Below are 18,053 nucleotides of genomic sequence, written 5' to 3' on the forward strand. Positions count from 1 at the left end.
GGGATGGACAGACTGGGGTGATCTGTGTGGAAATCGAGTGCGGCAGTGGTGACTTGCGGCATGGACTGTGGGTGCCTGGGCGTAATCAACCACTGGGCTGCGTTGTGTCAAGAGACCTCAAGCAAGATGAGCTCGAAGTAGGGGTGGACCTGCCAGCTCAAAATCTGCCTGCTTGCCAATAGGCCAGCCTACATGCTTGCATTGTAGTCTGAAGCCAAGGAAGGCTGCATCTCTGCCTTGCTCAGAGGACAGCAGTGTGCGAGGATGTGCAGACACTGTGGGCATGGGACCGTGATCCTGCTTTGCGGTGACAGATGATGGATACAAGTTCAACCTAATAAGGGAGACAACGGTCTTGGGTTGCTTGTGTTCCAGTTCAGGGAGGACCTGGCCTGGCAGGTTAGGCTGTACTGTTCCCATTGGAGCTGGGTCAAGACTGATTTGCAAATGGCAGGGACCAAACTGTGTAGGGAAGCTACAAAATGGTTTGTGGAGAACTAGACAGATAGGAAATTTGCTTTTTAAATGTGTATACTGTGAATACTGATCACATGTCCTTCTTCCATGGTCTGTTGGATTTGGAGGTTACCAAGCAGAATAAATCAGTGATCTTGGTGAGCAACGTTAACTGTGTGATACAAATGCCCTGTTAGGGTGGGCCGTACCAAACTGCTACACAATTCTTTTTTTTATATACCATACAACAACAACTGGTAGAGGTAGTACCTAAGCCAAATAAAGACAGCACAGATTTTTAAATCATCTAGATCCTGGTCTATGAATAGCGCTGATGTCCATATTATTAGTAAAGCAAAAGCGGTGGGGCTGGCATGGAAGTTTTCGATGGTGTGCACTGTAGAAACATAATGACAAAGATTCAATGTCTTGCTCAAGTTTAAAATGCTTTGGAGAATTATGAGGGGCCTATGTCATGGATTCCCTTAATAAAGAGAAATCTTTTGATATGGTTAGCTGGGACTGTATGTTCTAGATGTTGGAGAGATTTAACTTTGATGCACACATTCTAAATAGGATTAAGCTATTCTATACCTACCTTATGGTGAAAGTTCAAATGGGGCAGGAGATAGTTTCCAAAAAGTGGATCATTGGCGGGAATAAGACATGGGTACCTTTGTCGCCACTTATTTGCCCAGATTATAGAACCACTCACAATCGCCATGTCAAAACGTATAGAGGTATGCCCAAATAACCCCACAATACCTGGGCATCAAACATTCGAAACATAAACATGGCATCCTGTAGAGATGAATCCCAATTAATGTTAGCCACAGTGAACTATTCAATTTGACACCGGGTCTTTAGACTTATTTCAAACAGACAATTACTTATATCTATATAACACTCCTTGTAGTGTTTCACAAACAAGTGCCTGGAGCACATTTAAAATTACAAACTTTCACCAGCTGAAAAACATGAACCTATGGAGGCATAGAGATGGGATACACAGCTGTTTCTGCTTGGAACGCTGTGATGAGAACCTGCTCCCATTGCTGGAATGGCAATGGTAACCAAAAGTGTTTAAATATTTGTGAATTAGATTTACCTATAAAAGAGGAAAAAGAAGTCATGAATGTAGGTAAAGTTTGGACAATATGGGTCTATAAATTCTATTTTAGAAGAAGCTAGCCTTTTCGTAAATTGATTGCATTGGTTTAGTGAAGATGCTGATACTACGCAGTTGCTTGTACATTTTACAAGGGAATGGCAATGGTGCTTCCTGGATCAACATTTCAAAGACTAGATGCAATACTGACTGATTTGTTTTGGGCGGAGACCCGGCTCAGGATAACACTAACTACTCTAACGCTTCTTTGTGATAGAGGGGCTAAGGTACTCCGGTATTTGAATATTATCTGGCTCCGCAACTTTAGCCCTTGGGGAGCAATTGCCGCTGGCCAGATGCCATACGAGTGTTCTGGTAAACCTCTTGTTCATGTTCTTCAAACATAGAGAGCAGGGGGTTTTAAACTGATATTCCTGATGACTACGATCTGGTACTAGGTGTTACAGAGGGTCTTGCGATGTGTTCCCGTTCCTCGGACGACTGGACACTTGGGGTTACCCAAAGGTTTCCATGGTAAGGCAAGAGGCAGGGGAAATGGGACTTACTGTGAGAGGGTGCTGAATACTAGAGGATCTGTACACGTTCCTGACTTTTAAGAACACTAAAGACTCATATGGCTTTGGATCAGGTCAGTTTCTGGTTCTTGCGAGAACTGCGAAAGCTAACCAAATAACATGGGAGGGTTTCTCTGCCAGGCCATCTAATTTAGAGGCACTTCATGTATTGGAAATGCTGACACAAGCTGGTAGGTCAATGTCAGTCTTGGATAATAAACGAAAAAATGTCACCACCCTTACATGTTACGAAAACATTAGAAAATTACATTGGTATGCAGCTGAAGAACGCAAAGTGGCTTACTCAGCTGTGATATAAAAAAAAAAAAAAAAGAAGATCGACAGTAATGGGAGAGTTCGCTTGACGCAATATAAACTACTACACAAAACAAACCTTACACCTTTATCGCTCAGTAAAACCTATCACTCCAGACCAGAAGAGTGCCCTAGATGTCAACATGGCACGGCTGATTTGCTCCATATGTTATGAACGTATCCAATAGTGGAAACATACTAGGAGCACATTATAGATATGCTGGGAAAAGCTATGGACTGCACGATTAACCGAAGTATTAAATTCTTCACCTCATACCTAAATGGGGTAGTACCTGATTTAAATTTGCTGCCTTCTCCGTGTTGTTAGCGAAAATAGGTAGCACGATACATTGGTTGCAACAGATGACCCCTCCCTTTTTATTAAGTAAGAAAAACACTTGGGAATGGATGTTGGTTGTTGGGGCATTTAGAAACGTGTGTGTGGTGACTTGAGGGACTGGAAAGATATGTGAACAAATTTGATCAGGGAGGGAGAGAGCCCTGAGTCTAAAGTGTGCGCTGACTATGCCACTAATATGAGATATGCACTATCTGTTTTATACCTTGCAGATCATCGGATGAGATTATTGGGATGTTTTCTTAATGTAAATGTTTTACTGAAATCGTACCCAGTGCACTATGTTGAACCTGGAGCACAGATGCAGTTTTGCTTGTTTCCAAATATCAATAAAAATGTTTAGTACCCATAGTCACACTGCATAGTAATGCTCACACTCACAGACCCAATCACGCCCACACTGACATAGGTTCAATAATGCCCTTACTCATAGGTTCAGTACTGCAATCACAGAGGCTCAAGAATAAACTCACAGAGATGTCCAATAATTGAATCAAAATGCTCCCATCTAAGGTAGGCTCAATAACCCTCTCACTGACATTTTGTGGAGTCACCCCAGAACACAACCCGAGCGAGGGTTCTTTAGACCCTCATGCACCAAAACATGGTCAGTGTACCAACAGCAGAGATCTCAGTAAACTGCAGCCTCCTGCAACTCATCGAGCTCTACATGAGAAAGGTAAATATTAGTCATGTGGGCTCCCAAACCACCTTCACCATGAATAGAAACACTCTAGATTTCACACTAGGAATGTATTTTTTATGATTTATTACAATCAAAAGCCTATCCTGGTGCACACAATATGAATCGTAGTTACTATGAAAACAAACAAGATAGTTTCAACAATACTGGTCAACAGACAGAACATTAGAAAATACTGTTAGATTATGGCAGTAATTTAGGATTACTGTACATTGATATGCCCATCCTCTCCCTTCCCTTGACTAGCTAAGCTGATCTTAGAACCAACGGGGGTCTACTGGGAGTTGTTTATACTGCCTTGCTCACACATCACAGAGGAAGCCATGTTCAGTAGTTAGACAGCTGTTTGTGTCTCTACACCATTGCGGCTGTATTGTCCTCAGGCAGGTAGATAAGCTTGTTTAAAGTCTCAATGTGCCTTCTCTGTAAACTCCAGCAATGAAAGGTGTTTACAGGTGAAACTCATCGGCACCACCCTCAGATTACAATCCCTGGATCCAAGTTCCTCTTTATCTAATACTGCTTCATTTTAGTTTATATACTGTTTGATCGTTGTTGAATGTTTTTAAAACTATCAAAATAGAAGCCCCTCTAGCTTTTCACACACTTTTGTTCTGTGAATCATTGTTGATTGTTTAGAAAAAATAACTGAAAAAATACCAATCAAGATACCAGATCCTATGAAACCATGTTGCTAACAAACATGAAACAATTTCAACTGGCACAAATAGGGAAGGGAAGCCTTAATGGACCAACTGCGCTACTTCAGAAAATGCAAGGCTCCATCCAAGCCATGAGTAGTTTATATTAGACTAGACATGTTTCCGAAGTTTACAGTGAAAGGGTGCAATGCTTAAAGCTCTTGATATTTTACGGTTTACTATTTTTTATATAAAGTTTGCCAAAGGCAACTCAAGCCAATACGTGTTTAGGGACCTGTTAATTAAGTTGTCTCTTCCTCAGGTCAAGGAGTAATTCCCCAATATGCAGAACAAGATTTATGGTACAAAAAAAAAGAGCAGCATGAAGCTGGACTTAAGTCTATATTTTGTAAAGACTGTTGCCTTAGCAGACTGACTGAAGGAATGGGGCGTGCAGCGCTGACCAGTTTGATTCCATGAGTAACTAGCAACATGCAAACAGTAAGACACCGATAATTAAGAAGTACACGGTCCTCATCTGGAATGCGCAAAGGAAGGGGATGGTGGCGAAGAGATACAACGGTCCTGGCTTTTCTTTAAAGAAGGGAATGGACACAACCCTGTGCCAGGAAACGCTTTGTGTCAAGAGATATGGAGCAGGTGAGGTGCAGATGGCGGGCCAGGTATATATATGCCAGAGACTAATCATCCTATGCGGACATCTGTCTAAAATGGATGAACGAAATATGGCACATATAGACGAAAAGGGCAAGTGTGTCCTCCTATTTGGAAAGATGGATAGAGTTCAGGTACTGCTGGTCAGTTTCTATGCACCCAATGCATGTCAGAGGCAATTCTTGTAACTCTCTTGCACCTATACTTACTGGGGAGGATGGGTACACATGCCCATACTGGGTGGGGATTACAAATTTATAGCAGATGTGACTCTGTAGTGATCCACGCTACCACTGCCAAACTCACCCGTAGTCAAGCTCCGCAAGACTTCAAGTCCTGGGCCAAATGATGGGGTTGACAGATGCATGGTGAGCTACGCATGGCACCCGTAGGGAGTACACTCCAGTATACCATTTACACGTCTGGCTCGACACCTTGCTGTGTTCACACAGGCTTGTGACACCATCACAAACGCTGAATATCTAAGCTGTGCGATATCGGACTACAGCCCTCCGTTGATAACACAGGTGATTGGCAGAAGGTTAACCCCTATACCCACGTAAAAAGCTCCCAGTCCAATTTCTGCAGGACCCATGGGTTGTGGAACGATTGGGGGACACTGTACAGGAGTATTTTGAGATCAACAGGTGTACCTCTGAAAACCTTAACACTAAAAGGGAGTCTTTCAAAGTGGTGGTGAGAGGCTTCCGTATTGGCCAGTCTATCAGTGTCAAAAGAACATTAGAAAAATAGTTCACCGTGCTAGAGGGTACACCTTGCCTGCCTCCCTGCATAACAGGCTACCTCTGGAGAAATACGCAAAGGGGGTGGATCAGCTAACCTCCTTAACCCTTTGTGAATATACAGCATTGAAACATGCAGAAGGAGGCAGGCTGCTCACAAGGCTTACACAACCAAAAGATAGAGGCGCTCCAATCACCAGGACTAGAACACGAGAGGAGTCGATGACAGAGATCGTTATCCATGAGGAATTCACATGATTCTAGGATAGCCTCTATGGGTGGCAACTGCAGTGCACTTGAGAGGAAATTGCAGAGCTCCTAGATACAGCGGCCTTCCCATGCTTACCAGCTGGCCAGTGAGACACTTGGTGTGCTGATCACTGAGGCAGACATTAAGGGAGCTATTAAAGACCTAGAAAGAAATACAACCCAGGGAAGGACAGACTGCCAGCTGAGGTTTACCAGAAATCTGCACCCCTGCTAGTTCTGCACCTGGTAGAATTGTACTGGGAAGCGCTGGACAGGGGCAAGTGACCAGCCGCCACTAGAGAGTCCCTTACAGTGTCCGTCCTGAAGCCAGGAAAAGAGCCTGCTAATAGCTCTTCTTATAGCCACCTGTCCATGCTCAACCCTGAATGGGTTTGTCCTGGGGCGCAATACCCCTCTCAACATGCTGAGGTATTCAGGAGGCTTGAGGAAACATCTGCAGACAGATACCCTGACACAACTGTCCTTTCTGTGGACTTGCAAAAGGCATTTGAAACAGTCCAGTGGAAGCGACAGAATGTATAGCCAGTCAGTCAGTCAGTCAAAAAATCTTTATTCGATAAATCAATATCAAAAAAGGCATGGTACATAAAGAAATACACACATTATACAATGTTTAAAAATATACATCTTTAAATTTAAAAACCACATATCATAGTTTAATAAAAGACAAAACAAAAAGAATAAACATTTTTTTTTAAATCATCACTAAATTCATAAAAAGGTGTGTCATAAAATATTTAAAAATCATCATCATACCGCCATCAACCTAGTTCCTGATATATGGTAGTATTTAACTACTAAAGTGCTAGGTGCAAAACTTCACAACAATGTTGCCAATCTCTCATTCTCCATGAGTCTTTTCTTGGTGCGCACCGCACACACCAAATAGTTGGCTACATGAAAGACAATGCTGGGATGATTTAACAGCTGCAAATAGAGAAGTGCTGGTCTTACTTGCAGAAACCCTGCCTTTTTTAAGATTGGCACAAGATACTTCCTCCTTTCCACTATAAAGTGCCCACAAAACATGGTAAAATGTATGGTATCTTGGATAGAGAAGCTATCACAAGAACAAGGTGGAAATTCATCAGGTTTACACCAAGTTGTATACTGACCTAATATCAGATGAATCATATTGAAGCGGAAGCGAGTTAATAAAAACCTATGAAAGGGGCGGTTAACCAGGGTGAGATAAAATTCAGGGCCTGGAGGGGTTACAACCAAAATATGTGCTCTAACCAAAGGTTTTATCAGCTCCTTTTCCTCTTTTAATAAGGACAGCCTCTTGAGCATATCACTTTTGATTCTAACAATATCAGTCCGGGATATAGACTCTGGTGAGGAAAAGAGGTTAGGTCGACCCAGAGCGCTAAAGCCGTTTTTAACGTAGGTTAACCACTTGATTTTGTGGGTGTTGTCAAGTAGAAGACAGTCTTTCAAAATGGCCTGGTTTAAAGATAGTTCATTATTAAGCCAAATTTTAAGCCACATGATTAAAGGGGCCACTCGAATTTTGTCTGCTATAAAATCGGCCCCCAGTTCAGAATGAACCGAATAAGATGGTGTGGACTGAGGTACAGACAAGACTGATCTAAAAAATTTATTTCCAGAAGCCTGAAGACAGTCGATCGATCCATATCCCCATAATGAACAGCCATAGGTTGCAACAGACACGCACTTAGCGTTGTAGATGGTCATAAGGGCTGGGACTGGCCTAGCCCCTAGCCTTCTGCTGAAACTCAAAATGGCAGAAGATGTTCTTACTAGGGCACTATTTCTGTTTCTTATTTGGGGGCACTAACTCCCCTTATCATCAAACATAACTCCTAAATACGGGAATGTCGATACTCTTTGCATTTCTGCTTTACTACAATAGAAAGTTTTAACTTTCTTGCAGCGTGAGCCTTTACCCACCATCATAATTTGCGATTTTTTGGCATTTATTTTGAGATCTAATGAGGTCATAAAAAGCCCAAAGGCGTCTAGTAACCGCTGAAGTCCCAGTCCTGTGCGGGACAAAAGCAACGCGTCATCCGCGTACAGGAGGACGGGAACACAGGTCTCCCCTATACGCGGTATGTCCGGTGTTGCTGTCTTTAACTCGGATTCAAGGGCATTGATATAAACTGTGAAGAGCAGGGGTGCCAAAATGCACCCTTGTCTCACCCCTCTTTTAGACTTGAAACGACTAGTACGTCGCCCCCCCCCCGGATCAACCCTGACGGAAGCCTGGAGTTCTGAGTGGAGATCGGCTAAAAGGTTTACAAGTGCTCGATCAAGACCCAGATCGGCAAGGATGTGCCACAATTTAGTACGGTTCACGAGATCAAAGGCCGAAGATAAGTCCATGAACCCTAAATATAACGACTCATCTTTTGCCCTGGTGTATTTATCCACTAACATCTGCAGATTAAGGCACTGGTCCATGGTACCCCGTTTAGATCTAAAACCGTACTGCAGGTTGGATAAGACCCCTCTATCGTCAAGCCATGTCTGGAGTCTAAGTAGGATGACCCTGCCCATACTTTTTACGGATGAATCGATAAGAGATATCAGGCGATAACATGCTGGATCTACCCTACTTCCCTTCTTAAATACGGGAATAATTACAGACTCCTTCCAGGATGCCGGAATACTGTATCTAGTTATGGCATTAAAAACACCGCACAACACCCTCGACCAAAGCTTTGGGTCCGTTTTAAAGAAGTCAGCAGGGACTCCATCCGGCCCGGGGGCTTTGTTTTTTAAGGTCTGATCAATGGCCTTCTCCACCTCAGAGGCCTCAAAGACAACGCCCTGCACCTCCTGAGAAAACGAAAGACCGTCTGACAGATCATCAACTAGATTGCTCGAATATATTGCCTCAAAATGATCGATCCAATCACCATCCGGGATATTTAATTCAAGGGAAGCTTGGTCCTAATCTGAAAAGAAGGGCTGATTGACTACCCTCCAGAAATCAGCACTATTTTTAACAATCTCAGGATCAGACAGTTGTGACCAGGCAAATTCCCTAATCTCCTTTTTCCTGTTATCTAAGGCTTTTTTATATAAAGATCTTAATGTAGTTATTAGTGGGCGGTCTTTAGGGACAGCTTTAAGGGCCTTAAGCAGAACAGTGTGAGCTCTTGAACAAGCATGATCAAACCATTTTTTCTCCCTAGACTTAGACTTTTTTTTCTCATTTGTCAGGCTGATGTCAATGGTTTTACAGATATTACCAAAGGCAGACATTACTTGAGTATTTGATGCCCTTGTATCTAAACATGTTAACACATCATTTTCAGTGCTATCAAGGACAGCGTGAAGAACATTCTCAGGGACAACAGAAGACCACTTCAATCTGCGACCCTGGTCCTTTAACACCAGATCTTGACTTCTATTCCCCCCTAACCCGCACTGGTTCAAAAAGACACTTGACAATATCTCCGCTACTACAGGGTTATGGTCGCTAAATACTGAGACCATAGTACCATAGTGAACCACCCTCTCTAAAATCTGACAAGACATAAATATATAATCAATTACAGTACCGTTGCCATTACCTTTAAAGGTAGGCGTTCTACTATCAAATTCCCCACAACTAGATTCATACAAATTCCAAGCATTCAAATAAGATTCAAGGGTCTCCCCCCTAGTAGAATGCTCAAAGTGTGTTAATAATGAGTGCGGAGGCCCCTCTTCTGAGGGATCTGTGCATGTCTGATTGCAGGGATGGATGTTAAAATCACCTAAAAGAATAACTTCGAACTGTTTTACCTTGGTTCTATAGACTGACCGAAAACATTCAATTATATCCAAATTCTGCCTAGTATCATCATTAGGACTAGAATTATAGAAATTAATAAACAAAATGTTTGAAAAAGAGGGAGGATTAAATTCGACAATCAAACAGTTTTGGGAACCGGAATTGTGTTGTGTTAACACCCCTTTTAAAGACGATTTAAACAAAATTAACAAGCCCCCCCTTGGTCTGCCTGCCCCTCCTCTAGTAGCAGGTACAGAAAAATGTGTGTAACCATCCAAAGAGAAACTGTTCATTAAGTCCCAGGTTTCCTGGAATGCAAGAATATCAAAGGTCTTCAGTAGTTTGGTCCATTCATCAATCCCTGCCTTTGCCCTAATTCCGGCAATGTTCCAGGTCATTATTCGACAGTGTTTATTTGAGGAACCCTCATTGGTAGACAGTCAATCATTTTCACTTAAAGATGATAGAGGGGCGAACCGGTTAAACAAGGGCAAAATTGGAAGTGATTGTGAGTTAGGCCTACACAAGTTATAGCAATATGAGTCCATATTCACAGGCGGTTGGTGTTCTTGGGGCATCCCAGGAAAAAAGGCCTGCCTGTTTGAGGGGTAAGTAGGGGTCTGATGACCAACATAAGAATTAGGAGTAGGAGTCATACTCAGATGGTTATAAAAATACCCCAATGAGCGCACACTTATATTATCCTCGGTGACCGGTAAGGAGGCCGCCCTTAACAGTACAGTTGCGACGTGCTGCGGGTGTCTTAAATTTACAATGACACAGTCGCTTCTGCATGTTTTTCTTGAGGTGCCAATCCAGTCAACCCTGCGCACTGACAGTATGTCATTACAGAAAGCGGTGGGAAACCCACAGTATTTATTTAGCCAAGCAATGACTTTATTGCCTAGAGAGCTGGTCAACTCATCACGTGCTTCAAAAGAGTTTGGGTCTACTGTCGGGACATTTGTTAGAACCACTGTGTATGGAGCACAATCAGGGGGTAAATTAACTACAGGTTTTTTCCTCCCCATTATCCCCCCCAAGTTATTATCGCCTGTCTTATTAACGGCTATTTTCTTCTGTAAGATAGGAGCTATGGTATCAGGCTTTGACAGTGGTTGGGCAGAACTTACACAAGTAACAGGTTGACCTGTGGATGTACCTTTAACCCCCTTGCTGTTTTTTGAGCCAGAGACCGCTGCCGTGGCAGCTATTCCTGGTCCAATAGTCGGGGGCAATTTAGTCGGTGACAGATGTGTGGACAAGAGGCACCCAAGTCTAGAAACCTCCTTAGAGACTTGATCTAATTTGTAATCGACCCCCTTCCTGTTTGCTACAGCGCCCTCAGAAGTATCACTCTGATTTGCATTTGTACTATTTTCAGTGATTGCTTGAGCTGGTGGGGATAGAAGTGTGCTCAATCTGGCTACCTCTTTTGTCACCATATCTACTTTTACTATTAGGGGTTTAATCATTAACTCCATTTTAGTGGTCAGCAAATCTGCGAATAGCTGAAGATGGTCATTATTTACAGCTTCGTAACCCCCCTCAGTACTATCATCATTCATTATCTCCACCCGAACAGGCTGCGAGGTTGCAGTTTTCTTGGTTTTACGTTGCCCCCCACGCTTATTAATCAGTCTTCTACAGGCCCTAACTGGGCGGCGGGTCAAGGATGGAACAGCAGTGGGAGAAGATGACAATACGTCAATGCTATCAGGAGTGTCCGCCGAAGTAGAAGTAGTGTCAAAATCTGACACTACAAGGGGAGAAACAGATGGGGCTCCCTCATTCACATTATCAATGTCAATGTTGTCTACAACAAGAAGGTCGACTGTGGGCGAGGCAGGGGGGCTAATCCGGCTGAGCGACAGACGACGATCAGAGTTGATTTTTGCGACCATCTTAACCATGTAATTGTCCAAAGTCCCGACTAAGGCAGGAGTTTTGGCAGAGCGCAATGTTGCCATTTACTCGATAGACAGAATCAATATGAAAAATTGTATAAACGAGAAGTTAGGCATTCACTACAAGATGATTGAGTCCAAAGGCCAGACTGCCAGGGATCATGGCCCTGCCCTGCCTCCTCCTGCCCCGGACGGCCACAGAAGGTCCCGCCCTTGTCCCGGGCTTCTCCCGCGCGCGTCCCGCAGGACGAGGGGGCGTGGACTCCTTTATGCGCCTCCCGGCGCTTCCTGAATGCGGCGGCGGCGTCCTTGCCACGATGGGGCTGCTGGGGGATGTAGTTACAGGCGTCCCCCGGCGGAGCCAAGCCCGGCCAGGAGCACCCACAGCAAGGAACAAACAGCGGAGCCAAGCCCGGCCGAGGACAAACAGCGGAGCCAAGCCCGGCCGTGAGCAGCCACAGGTGAATCAATTACGCCTTAGGCGAGAAGTGGACACAGTGGGTTGCCCTATTTTATGCAGCAGTGGGAGTCTGAATGGGACAATGCATCTGCCATCCCTCCCCCTCCAAAGTCTCCAAAGGGATGCAACAGGGATGTACCTTGTCACTAATGCTCTTTGAGTCCGGGTTAGAACTGTTTACTTTCATAGAGCAACTAGAAGTTTGAGGAAGCAGCATCCCTTTGCAGGATGGAGAGGACATTATCTAGCTTTATGCGGATTACATAGTTTTGTTACTGAAAAATACTGCGGGGAGCATTGAGCTGAGTGTAAGGTTCCTTGAAGAGCTGGCCAGAACCTCTAGACTTTGCACCAACTGATCTAAACCCTATGCATTCCCCGTATTTCAGGACAGACGATATGCCTAGCCAGAAATACTACAGACGGTATCATTTGGGAACCCTGCACCTTCCGCTATTTGGGAATAAATGTGTATTGTAGGAAAGTGCCCTTTTTAGGTTTCGCTGGAGGGCGGAGCTCTTAGCTCCGCCTCCAGAGAAATCTCTTGATTTCAGTAAGGAAAATGGAATACGCCCCCCTGTCCCATTGGCTAGCTCCATAAATGGAGGCTAGCCATTGGAACAGAGATCTGTCCGTCAAGGCCGGACCAGATTCGGGGGCGTTCCCGAGATTTTTTCCCAGGGCGGAGTTACGTTTTTTCCCGTTCCCTCCCCTTTCACTGAAAGTCTGTCCATTCCCGCCCCCTCCGTGTGCCTTTCCGCCCCCCCTCGCTGTCCTGTGCACGTTTCCCGCCGTCCGTGTCCTGTCCCGCCCCCTCCCGCCGTCCGTGTCCACTCCCGCCCCCTCCCGCCGTCCGTGTCCACTCCCGCCCCCTCCCGCCGTCCGTGTCCACTCCCGCCCCCTCCCGCCGTCCGTGTCCTCTCCCGCCCCCTGTGTCCTCGTAGGTGCTTGTTGTCTGCTGTTCGCACGTACGGGACAAAGAGATCGGACGAGGGCGGAAGGTACTTGGAACTAGTGCGACACAAAAGCACTGTCCCTTTTGGAAATCTGGAGAATTTATGACAGAATAATGCTTTCTGAAGGGGCAGGCTGGACAAGAATCGTCCACGTGTGCCCTTCTGAACAATAAATAGGGCTCGAAAACAATCAGTGAGATCCCAGAAGAAAACGAAAGGAGCTAGATTTTGTAGCTCATGCGTGAGTGCATGACTGACTACACCAGTTTAACCACCCTGACAGTCATCGGTCTGTCCTGGAATGCACCTGTCACTTCTCCAGCGGCCTCTGCCTTCTTTATCGTCATTGCTACATTTATGGCTGCACTTAAGACAAGATGGCAGCTCTCGTGACAGCACAAACACCAGAGACCCGGCTCGCTAGCTTGAAAAAGAGCCCCGGGCGTGAAAAACCAGCTCGGGTGACCTTTGCGGGAGTGAGGCAGCTCGAGGCGGCTTTTTGTCTGTACCGTGGTCGCCAAGGAGACGGAAGTCTTTTCTCTCCGGTCTTCTCCGGGACATTAAATTCAAGTTAATCTCCGCGGAAGGCCCAGGCACTACTGCACAGGCCATTAATGCAGAGTGGAAATGCGCCGTTACCATTCATGGCACGTACTGCGGGCCCGGGCCGTGCCAAGGGTGGAGGGGGGCAGTTAGTGCTTATGGGGGCACCTGCGAGCAGGGCACGCAAAATGAATTTATGGGACTAACTAACTCCCGTAAGCAGGCGGGGAAGTAGTCGTGCATGGATAACACAGCCAGTAAGGTGGTTAATTTGTATGCTATATGTAAAAGCTGCCCGTGTGCGACTGGTTCACATACAGGTAGCTACAACTTTCATCTTTTGAGGTCGATAAGCTTGGCATAATGGTTTCTGCGCATTCAAATATGGGCAATTTAGAAAAAATGGAACGGATGCATCGGTTCTCATTTTATAAGTCAATAATTCATGTAAGCAGAAGGCGCTGGCCAGGGTCATCCCTGGGGTAGGCCATCGCTGGGACTGTCCTGAATAAATTAATGAATCATTCCTGTCTCCTCCACGGGTGTCTCTCGTCCTAACCTGATCCGTGAATTATAAGGAGGCTGCTGCTGGAGTTATATGGGGCAAAATTATTGCTTGTTCTTTAAAACATACAAATCACTGGAATCTAGAAATCAGGCTGCCTTTGAGCGCGTGGGTGTGAGTGAGGACGGCGAGGCTGCTCTTCTATGAACTTGGACTTATAGATATGAATTAATGATATATCCTGATAATTTCCTGTTCACACTGTTCCTATTCTGGGCTGCTAATGTAATCAGAAGTATGTTGTAATAACATTTCTTGTGAATGCTGACGTCAGAAGTCACCTTTATTTCCTTTCTAAAGTTGGGCTCCTAATTCCTAACTCGCTCTGACAGAAGAAGCAATGTTACAATTATCGCCTTAATTACTGTACCACCTGCAATTAGAACACGTGATAGATCACAATATCTATAAAATATAGAGAAAGGGTTTTCTGTATTTTTTAATTTTCAGGAAAATATGCATCTATCTGCGAGTCGGTATAATTATTTGTGTGCAACAGATTACACGCCACATATTGATCTGATTGATTTTTACTTTACGGATTCTGCATTTATTCTGTTTAAATGCACCTGATAAATAATTTCCATCAGGATGGCCTGTGGCCATGACACAGGAGCTACCCGCCAACTCTCCTCCAGGTCTATTTCTTGCTCTGTTACCCCTGTAGGGACCCCTCTGTATCTCCTTTTTTGTGTTTTGTCTAACATTCTCTCTCTGTTGTTATCTCTTACTTATCTCCCTCTCTGCTGATGCGTTTTCTGAGATCCTTAATTTTAGGGACAAATGATCAGTTTCATAGGTGATACTGCTTGTGTTTCCTACTTATCTAAATTCTGGGTCGTTAATTGAAAGATGTGCATCTGGTCCCTCATATTTCACTCTTCTGGGTACCTCCATAATTCTTGGCCAATGTTTTCGAAACCTGTGTGGAAATACAATCCATACTCTTCTTAGAATGTAATGATGTTTGGTATGAGCAAGACTAGCCTGTCCTTATAGCAGGACGCAGAACTGAAAGTGTAACTATAAAAATAGTTGATGAGGCCATTACTATTTTCTACAGAGGTGATTCTTGCATGCCCTGGCCTGTTTCGTGTCCTTCGACACAGTAAACCACTCCTCACTCCCTAAAACCAGAGGAAAGATGTTCTCATCATTTCAAAAAAACGATGGTGAGTGCACCAAAATAGCTGTAAATCTCGGCAAAATAGCACGACTCCATAAAGGAGTACCTAAAGGTTCTATACTAGTGCCCCCGCTTTTTCACAGATACATCAGAAAACTAGCCTTCGTTCATACAAACCGCCGCCTTCCACAAACATAACCCCTGAAAAGGGGGGATCGTTACAAGAGTGGTCTCATCAACCATTACAAAGATTGTTATGAAATCCAGGGTAGGTCCAACATCCACCCCAAATTGCAGTGTATTTACTAGGCAACCCCTAGCCTAGTTGATTGATTCTTCCAGTTTAGAGCACCAGGCCATTAGAGAGTGCTACTCCGTAATTTTGGGGGGTTGCTTCGCATCTCAGAGGGGTGCTATGTCTCTTTTGGCCAGATGAGTGCCCATGTCCACCAATGTGCGTTCACCTGGTGGGCCCCACCCAGGTCTTCCAGGATGCCTCAGCGCGAGTTCCGCCATCCTTTGACAGTACCTCGCCAAGTCACTGACCTGTAGTTGAATATGACTGGGCAAGACCACACAAAATGGTAGAAGTCCCTTCTGGGGAGACCCATCAATTTGTAATACCTTTTTGGGTTTCGCCTGCCGAAGGCTGCGCTCTGCGCAGCTTTTCGGCGCAGGTGAAATCCTATGTTGACCATAAGGACTTCGGGAACGTCCCCCGGCTCTCATTGGCTAGCTCCATAAATGGAGGCTAGCCATTGAGTGCCGGATCTGTCCGTCAAGGCCGGACCAGATTCGGGGGCGTTCCCGAGATTTTTTCCCAGGGCGGAGTTACGTTTTTTCCCGTTCCCTCCCCTTTCACTGAAAGTCTGTCCATTCCCGCCCCCTCCGTGTGCCTTTCCGCCCCCCCTCGCTGTCCTGTGCACGTTTCCCGCCGTCCGTGTCCTCTCCCGCCCCCTCCCACCGTCCGTGTCCTCTCCCGCCCCCTCCCGCCGTCCGTGTCCTCTCCCGCCCCCTCCCGCCGTCCGTGTCCTCTCCCGCCCCCTCCCGCCGTCCGTGTCCTCTCCCGCCCCCTCCCGCCGTCCGTGTCCTCTCCCGCCCCCCTCCCGCCGTTCGTGTCCTCTCCCGCCCCCTCCCGCCGTCCGTGTCCTCTCCCGCCCCCTGTGTCCTCGTAGGTGCTTGTTGGATGATGGCAACGAAATCCTGCTGAGTGTGCAGCGCCGGCCCAGGGGTGAGCTGAGCCTCGACAACAAGGTACGTAGTGAGATTAATTGATCTTGCATCGGTCGGGTGCAGTCTAGCTAATCCACTGTACACCCTGTATCTACCCCGACTGCTCTGTAACGTACAGGATCTACCCATGTTAAGCTTTTACTTCACCGGCACTGGAGCGAGCAGAGTGCTAGGGCGAGGGAGCCGAGTTAACCAGCCTGACCAAAGAGTCGCAGGAGTAACTGCTGGTCTCTTTCTTTTGATGCGGAGATACGTATAGGGTCTAAAGGCAGATAAGCCGCTGGTGTTTTACTCCTGCAGGCTGCTGGACTGCGACATCCTTCCTTTCTGTCAAGACTGACTCTAAATGATCTTACCGCGCCTTCAGTATAGTAATGCCCAGCATAGGTTTTTATTTTTTGCATATTCCGACACATTCATAAAGTAAATACAGAAGGTGATACGCATTTACCTGTTTGTGCACTTACAATTTCTTCGCAATTAAACGCAGAGCGCGAATTACAGCCTTTCTGAAACTGTCAAAACTGTGGAGAGGGGGCGGGTGTTCTGCCTTAAAAATGCTGACCGGCCGTGAACTTCCACTAGAGCCCATTGCACTACAGTTACTGTATGAATATTTTGAAGGGTTGTTTTGGAAACTGAAATGTAGTCACTAAAAAATGAGACCCTGGCTCAGACCAAGTAATTCTTATTGACAAGGTCTGAGCCGGAGTCTCATTTTTTAGTGACAACATTTGTTTCTATAACAACCCTTCGAAATATTAATACAGGTAGATAAAACTAAGCGATCGCACCCGTGGACAAATTAGATCGTAGTCCAAGTGTTGCCCCTCCTAAATTCAACCTCATCAAATCCACTTTTTAGGTATTGTTTACAGACTGCTTTAGCTGATTTTTTGTCAAGACTTATGAGACTAATACAAATTGAGTGGGCTTTAGTTTATGTCAGTTTATTATTGGTTGACTTTCTTGTCAGTCTCTTCTGTTTACTTTGCTTTCAATGGTTTCCTTCCTTTTATGTTTTTCCCTCCCGTGACGCATACCTTCTTTACCATTTGACTGGATGATTTGTATTCTCCACTGCTTACATTCAGAACGACTTTTTCTTGTTGCATGCATTCCTTTTCTAGATTCTCCACTCATTCTTCTGTCGCCCTACTCTCTTCCTGTGTCCACTCAGCTCCTCCTTTCATCCCTCATTTCTTTCTGCACTCTGCTCCTTACTGCTAGTGGTTGTTCATTTGGTTCCTTCTCCAACCGCTTTTCTGTTGTTCTCCTACCACGCCATATTTCTTTCTCATTTTATTTTATCTTTGGGCCTAGCAGCTGCAGTTTACCTGGTAACTGCTTTCTCGATAATGCCCTTTTGCACACTTTGTATTTTTTTATTTTACTGATCCAAGATGTGTGACCACCATTTGGAACAATTAATTAGAAGTTAAAACAAGCATTGACAAAGTCAATAGGTCTGTGTCGGTCGCTAAGAAAACGAGTTACTTACCTGTAACTACGGTTATCCAGTATTGGTATCTTTCATAGATTCACATGCCTGAATCATTCCCCGTCGTCGAGGCGGGAGTCCCACGGTAAATAAAATATATAATAGCAGTGCCTAAAATTTCTTGTAGTAGGCTGGAAAAGCCTAAAGGCCTAACTAGGCCTCAAAACTGA

The 18,053-nt window shown here is 45.1% G+C and overlaps 1 protein-coding gene across 3 annotated transcripts in view; it reads right to left on the reverse strand.

Annotated features, from left to right (window-relative positions):
* SLC25A17 (solute carrier family 25 member 17) overlaps positions 1-18,053 on the reverse strand; it is a 273,120-nt gene that overhangs the window by 118,931 nt on the left and 136,136 nt on the right. The gene's annotated exons all lie outside the window — the stretch shown is intronic.

The sequence above is a fragment of the Lissotriton helveticus genome, chromosome 1_1 (assembly GCF_964261635.1).
Source record: "Lissotriton helveticus chromosome 1_1, aLisHel1.1, whole genome shotgun sequence".
In the NCBI taxonomy this organism is placed as follows: domain Eukaryota; kingdom Metazoa; phylum Chordata; class Amphibia; order Caudata; family Salamandridae; genus Lissotriton; species Lissotriton helveticus.